Source organism: Gossypium hirsutum, chromosome A11, assembly GCF_007990345.1.
Source record: "Gossypium hirsutum isolate 1008001.06 chromosome A11, Gossypium_hirsutum_v2.1, whole genome shotgun sequence".
Lineage (NCBI taxonomy): Eukaryota > Viridiplantae > Streptophyta > Magnoliopsida > Malvales > Malvaceae > Gossypium > Gossypium hirsutum.
Window position 1 is genome coordinate 104806515 of NC_053434.1, and position 7290 is coordinate 104813804.

The following is a 7290-nucleotide window of genomic DNA, read 5'->3' on the forward strand; positions in this document are numbered from 1 at the left end:
TACCCTAAATCATTTATTAAAAAGGAAAAAAGGAAATTCTAAACATCCAATAAAATGACGAAATTTTATTCCGTTCAGTCTTATCTCCCCAGTAATGTTTTAGACACTGAACATTGATCGCGTGATTTGTAACAAGTAATAAATATTTATAATGAAGTTCAAACCTAGACTAACTACTATCACGAAGAAAAGGCAAGCGCACCTATCGAACAATAGTATAGTAATGGCAAGACCGGGATATCGTACCCAAGGGAACCAAAAGTACTAGGAATAACTATCTTTTTATTATTTAACCTAGAAATAAAGAGGGGTTGTTTATTAAACTAATTAACTAAACTAATTAACTAATTAAACTAAAGCACAAAGAAAAGAATTGGGGAATTGATTTTAGGAAAAGCGATTGACTTGAGACAATACCTAAGGAAAAAATCCACCTAGACTTTACTTGTTATTCTGGCTCCGAATCGGACAATTTATTCATTCATCCTGTTCCGTAGAGATCCCTAAGATATGTTATTATCCCTATTCAAGACTAATAACATCTAATCCCTAGATTGAACAACCGAGACTTTTCTCTAATTGACATTCTAGGGTTGCATTAACTCGATCTATGGATCCCCTTATTAGGTTTCACCCTAATCCAACAAAATCTTGTCACCCTATTTCTAGGCGCACAATCAACTCCGCTTAATTATGATAAATGCACTCTTAGACAGGGTCTATTCCTCCTTTGAATAAGAGCTTATCTTAAATCAGTATCCTGGGATATCAAAACAAGAATTAAGAACACATAATTAAGAACAAGTTAAATATTTATCATACGATTCAGAAAATAATAACAAGATTCATCTTAGGTTTCATTCCCTTAGGTATTTAGGGGATTTAGTTCATAACTAAATAAGAAAACATCTTAGCAGAATGAAGAATACAAAACATAAAGAAAACCCAAAACTCCTGAAGGGAAATTAAGGAGAGATCTTCAGTCTTGATGATGAATCCGGCTTTTGAGATGGATCAATTGGCTTCCTTGGAGTAATTCCTTACCCTCTATTCTCCGTCTCTCATTTTCTTCCTCTTCTAGGGTGTATTTATAGGCTTTGGAATGCCTATGAGCCCTCAAAACTAGCCTTTTTCGAATTGGACTCAACTTGGGCTCCGCAGGGACACGCCCGTGCGACATGCCCGTGTTTGATGACTTTAGGCCGTGTTCTAGCCTGTTAGAATGGTACGGGCATGTGCTATACCTGTGTGAGTCATGCTCGAGCCTGCCACATTGACACGGCCATGTGGCTATCCGTGTGAGGAGGTCCAGGCCTTGTTGATTTCGTACTTTGGCCCATTTTCTCCGTTTTTGGCCTGTTTCTCATTCATTTTGCTCTCCTATGCTCTCCTAGGTATAAAACACAAAATTAAAGCATTAGGAGCATCAAATTCACCAATTCTTATGGAAAATCATCCATAAAATGCATTAAACATGGGGTAAAAATATGTATAAATTACGGTTTATCAAGCATTAACTTGAAAATTACCTCCCTTACCTTGGAGTTCAACAACTCCATATGGATAGACGCGATGAGTCGTAAATCGATCGGACCAACATGATTTTAGTTTACCTGAAAAGAACCTTAATCTGGAATTAAATAACAAAAATTGCTGAGCTGCTTCAAATGCTCGAACTCGAATGTGCTTGTCATGTCATTTCTTAAGTCTCTCATTGAGTAATTTGGCATTTTAGTACAAGAACATTCAGAATTCCTCTAGCTCATTGAGTTGGAGGATCTGTTTCTCTTTAGAAAGCTTAAGATCTAAGTTGAGTTGTCGAAAGGCCCAGTAAGTTTTGTGCTCTAACTCCAAAGGCAGATGATTGGATTTTCCAAAGGCCAACCTGTAGGGTGACATCCCTAAAGGTGTCTTATATGCTGTCCTATAAGCCCATAAAGCATCATCCAATCTTTTGGACAACTCTTGTCGGTTTGGGCAAACTACTTTGTCAAGTATGCCTTTGATCTCCTTGTTTTCCAGTTCAACTTGCCCATTCATATACGGATGGTAAGCTGAAGCGACCTTGTGTTTCACTCCATGTTTATCCAATAACCATTTCAACCACTTGTTCACAAAATGGGACCCTTCATCACTGATGATGGCTCTTAGCATCACAACCTTAGCATCATTTTATGGATATGCTTCAGCCTCAATCCACTTAGACACGTAGTCTACAGCTACCAAGATGTACTTGTGACCAAAAGACAGAGGGAAAGGACCGAGAAAATCAATACCCCAAACATCGAATAATTTTATCTCAATGATGTTTGTTCGAGGCATCTCATTTCTACTGGTGACATTTCTGACCCTTTGACATCGATCACAAATCTTTACGTAAGCGTATGCATCTTTGAATAGTGTTGGCCAAAAGAATCCGGCTTGCAATACCTTGGCTGCAGTACGTGTACCTCCGAAGTGTCCTTCACTTGGAGTTGAATGACAATGGTATAAAATCTTATGTACTTCATCTTCTACCACACATCTTCTAATCATTTAATCTGCGCACTTTTAAAACAAATATGGCTTTTCCTAAAAATAGAACTTCACATCATGAAGAAACTTTTTCTTTTGATTATACATCTTATCAATCGGCATCAAACCACAAGCTAAATAGTTAGTAATATCAGCAAACCAAGGGGTATTATGGACATGATTTACCTTTAATATGTGTTCATCTGGAAACGTTTCTTGAATTTGTATAAGAGGAGAGTTCCCTTCTTGCGGCTCCAATTTAAAGAAGTGATCTTCTACTTGGTTTTCCACTCCATTTTGACCTTGAATTTTTAGATTGAACTCTTGAAGTAAAAGTACCCATCAGATCAATCTCGGCTTAATGTCTTTCTTGGTAAGTAAATACTTAATTGCCAAGTGGTTCATATAGAAATTCACTTTGGTACCTACAAGATAAGATCAAAACTTGTCAAAAGCAATTTCCCTTTTACCGTATAATTTAGTTGAGCTCCTGTAAGAGTTCGACTTACATAGTAGATGGGATGAAATACTTTGTTCCTTCGCTAGCCCATAACAGCTCCTATCACGAAGTCACTTATGTCACACATCAATTCAAATGGAAAATCCTTGTTTGCTGTGAGAATAATGGGTGCCGAAACTAATCGACTCTTCAAATCATTGAAAGCTCTTAAGCATTCTTCATCAAATTTGAACGTCATGTCCTTTTCCAATAATTTGCATGAGGATTTAGAAATTTTGGAGAAGTCCTTGATGAATCTTCGATAGAAATCGGCGTGGCCCAAAAAGCTTCAACACCCTTTACAGATGTTGGAGATGGGAGTTTCTCTATAACATCTACCTTTTCTTTTTCTACTTCAATTCCATGTATCGTTATCCGATGCCCTAGAAAAATCCCTTCTTGTACCATGAAATGACACTTTTTCGAGTTGAGTACTAGGTTTGTTTCTTCGCATCGCCTTAGTACCTTCGCTAGATTGTCTAGGCAATCATCATAAGTATCTCCAAATACTGAAAAATCATCCATAAAAACTTCCAAATACTTCTCAAGCATGTCAGTAAAAATAGACATCATACATCTTTGAAATGTAGCAGGTGCATTACATAAACCAAATAGCATGCATCTAAATGCAAATATACAGGCAGGTGCATTGTCTTGTGCTAATCTTCCAGTGCTACTGTAATCTGATTATACCCTGAGTATCCATAAAGAAAACAACAGTAGTCTCGTCCTACTAGTCTATCCAACATTTGGTCCAAAAATGGCAAAGGAAAGTGATCTTTCCTAGTCGCCTTGTTCAGCTTCCCGTAATCGATGCAAATTCTCCATCCTATAACTGTTCTAGTTTGTATGAACTCGTTATTCCCATTTTCAATTACTATAATACCTCCTTTCTTTGGCACGCACTGGACCGAACTTACCCATGAGCTATCTGTGATGGGGTAAATTATACTCGCATCTAACCACTTGATGATTTCTTTCATGACTACGTCATTCATGATGGGGTTTAGTCTTTCATTGTCTATCAATCATCCCTTTCTCGCCATCTTCTAGTATGATCTTGTGCATGCATAAAGACAGACTAATTTCACGAATATTAGCTATAGTCCATCCAATAGCCTTCTTGATTTGTTTCAACACCAACATAAGTTTCTCTTCTTGCTCGGTAGTTAATTCTGCTGAAACAATCATAGGCAAAGTAGAAAAGTCACCTAAATTAACATATTTCAAATGTGAGGGAAGTACTTTCTGTTCTAATTTAGGTGGGTCCTCGATTGAAACTTTTGGTTGGGCATAATCCCTTTTCTATAATTTCAAAGATTCAAAGCGGATTAAATCCCCTTTGATTAGCTTCCAGCAACACTAAGTATTCATCCTCTTATTCATCATTCGGAGGATATCAAAATTTGTTCCAATGGATCCTCAACATAGTTGAGTTCCTTATCCACTATTAAATCCTCTAAATCAGATACTGCAGAACAATCATCAATTGTGTCAGGAAATCACATAGGCTTAAAAACATTAAATGTTACCTGGTCATCCTGAACACGCATGGTAAGCTCGACCTTCTGCACATCAATGAGGGTCCTTTCGTTTGCTAAGAATGGTCTTCCTAAGATAATTGGCTCCTCTTTGTCTGCTTCAAAGTCTAGAATAATAAAATCAACAAGGAAGATAAATTTATCTACACGTACCAATACATCCTCATTTTTTCCTTCTAGATATGCTAAGGATAGATCTGCTAATTGAAGTGTAACCGTAATGGGTCTAACTTCACCTATCCCCAACTTCCTAAATATTAACATAGGCATCAAGTTAATACTCGCACCTAAGTCACATAATGCCTTACCACGGTATGTTGCTCCAATGTTGCAAGGGATGGTAAACATCCAGGATCCTTCAACTTTGAGGGTAATTTGTCTTGAAGATATGCACTGCATTCCTTCATCAGAGCTACCGTCTCAAATTCTCCAAGTTTTCATTTTTTGAACAGGATATCCTTCATGAATTTGATTTAGTTTGGCATTTGCTCAGGTGCTTCAACCAACGGAATGTTGATATGAAGTTGCTTGAGTATGTCTAGGAACTTCTTGAATTGAATCTCCTGCTTCTGCTTTTGAATTCTTTGAAAGTAGGATGGTGGTGCTTTCTTTACTGGAACTGGTTGATTCGTCTTCTGTGGCAATTTTGCATCTAATAGAGTTGTTAGTTTATCAAAATTAGCTGGTTCTAAAATTCCCTTTTTGGGTTTTGTAGGTTTTGGTGCTTGTGAAACTGAAGTTTCAACACTCAGTTGAACTTTCTCTAAATCTTGAGTGTCAGCTTGCTCCTTTTTAGCTTCGATGGTGTTAGGCTCTACTGTCTTTCCACTCCTCAATGTCAATGCTTTCCAATGCTCCTTCCATAGATTCCTTAGATTCTTCGTATCACTAGGTAAAGCACCTTGTAGTCAATTCCTGAGTTTAGTAGCAAGCTGGCCCACTTGATTCTCCAAATTCCTTAGAGTAGCATCATTTTTCACCATGTATGCCTTCAATAAATTCTCTAAGCTATTGGATGATTCAGCTTGAGTTGGTTTTTGAACTTGTTAGGGGAAACTAGGCGACTGGGTTGGTCTAGGTTGGGCGTAAGTGTAACTGGTTCCAGCCCTTTAGTTACGCTAGGAAAAATTAGGGTGATTTCTCCACAATGGGTTATAGAAATTGGATTGTAATCCCTGCCTTCCTTGATTTTGGTTCTGGATACCATGTAATACACAAATTCTAGGTTCGATGGACATTCTTCAAACAAATGTCCTTCCCCATAATAAACACAAGCTATACTTTCAAATTGATTTGGTGGTTGTGCTGCAAGACTATTAGACCCATTAGTAGTAAGATTGTTTAACATTGAGGATATTGATGATACAAAAGATACGAGTGAAGTAAAAGCGTCTACTTCATGTATTCCAACAACTCGTCTTCCTGACACTGCTCGATTGGTTTGCCATTGGTAATTGTTACTGGCAACCCTCTCAATGATTTCATAAGCCTCATTATAAGACTTAGAAAGGAGAGCACCGCTAGCAGAGGCATCCACTACCATTCTCATGTAGGCATTGAGACCATTATAAAACGTCTCATGTTGGATCCAATGTGGGATTCCATGATGAAGGTACTTCCGTAATAATTCTTTGTACCTTTCCCATGCCTCATACAAGGACTCATCATCCATTTGTTGGAAAGCAATGATCTCATTCCTCAACTTAGTATTCTTGCTAGGTAGGAAATACTTCATAAGGAATTTTTCTGCTAACTCTTTCCAAACAAAAATTGAGTTTGGTGGCAGTGAGTTCAACCAGGCTCGAGCTTTGTCCCTTAGCGAATATGGGAACAGCTTCAATTGTAATGCATCTTCGGGTACTCCGGCTAACTTGAAAGAATCGCATACCTCTATAAACATTCTTAAGTGTAGGTGAGGATCTTCGGTAAGCATTCTACTAAATTGGCCCACTTTCTGAATCATCTAGAACATAACTGGCTTCAACTGGAACAGTTGTGCCTCAATTTTGGGTCTCTTAATACCCGGATTAAGATCATGAAATACAGGCACGGCATACTGTCGTAAAGCTCTATCCCTATCATCAGCAATAAGGATAGGATTTTGAGCAAGGTTTGCTTCGTTTTCTTGATTTGGATTTTCGAAGTTCATCTCTTTGGTCCTTCTTTGATTTGCTTATATTCTTAGCTGTCAAAAACTTCATTCAATCTCAGGGCCTACAGGGAGTAGATCAATAATTCGGTCAATACTAATAAACACCTAGAATAATCACAGAAAAATTAGTTAAGTTAAAAATTAAATGGAAAATAAACCAAAATGTAAAACCAACAAATTCACAAATAATGACTTTTTAAAGTAGTCCCCAGCAACGGTGCCAAAAACTTGGAACAACGAAAATGTGCAAGTGTACAGAATCGCAACAAGTAATAAAGTGACAAGTAAATGTCGAGTTATTGTACCCACAGGGACTGTGAAAATAATTATTTAGGAATTCAATTAAAAAACACTTTGGTGAAAAGACATTTTGTTTTAAAGAGGGTGATTAAGAACTAAAATTTAAAACTAAGTAAACTAAATAAATAAATATCAAATGCACGATCTCAAAATATGATTTAATCAAGTTGACATAATTGTGTTGGATTAATTACATTTCTTTAACTTAGAATTATTAAACTCATGCTTATGTTGTTACGAATAAATTTACGACAACTCAGTAATTTGCTAACTTATGAACATAC

At 37.1% G+C, this 7290-nt stretch overlaps 1 non-coding gene across 1 annotated transcript; it reads left to right on the plus strand.

Moving 5' to 3' along the window:
- Nucleotides 1-6152: 6152 nt before the first annotated feature.
- LOC121210489 (small nucleolar RNA R71) lies at nucleotides 6153-6259 on the plus strand. Its single transcript, XR_005905607.1, has one exon. It is a non-coding gene; the product is annotated as a small nucleolar RNA R71 (small nucleolar RNA).
- The last annotated feature ends 1031 nt before the right edge of the window (nucleotides 6260-7290 follow it).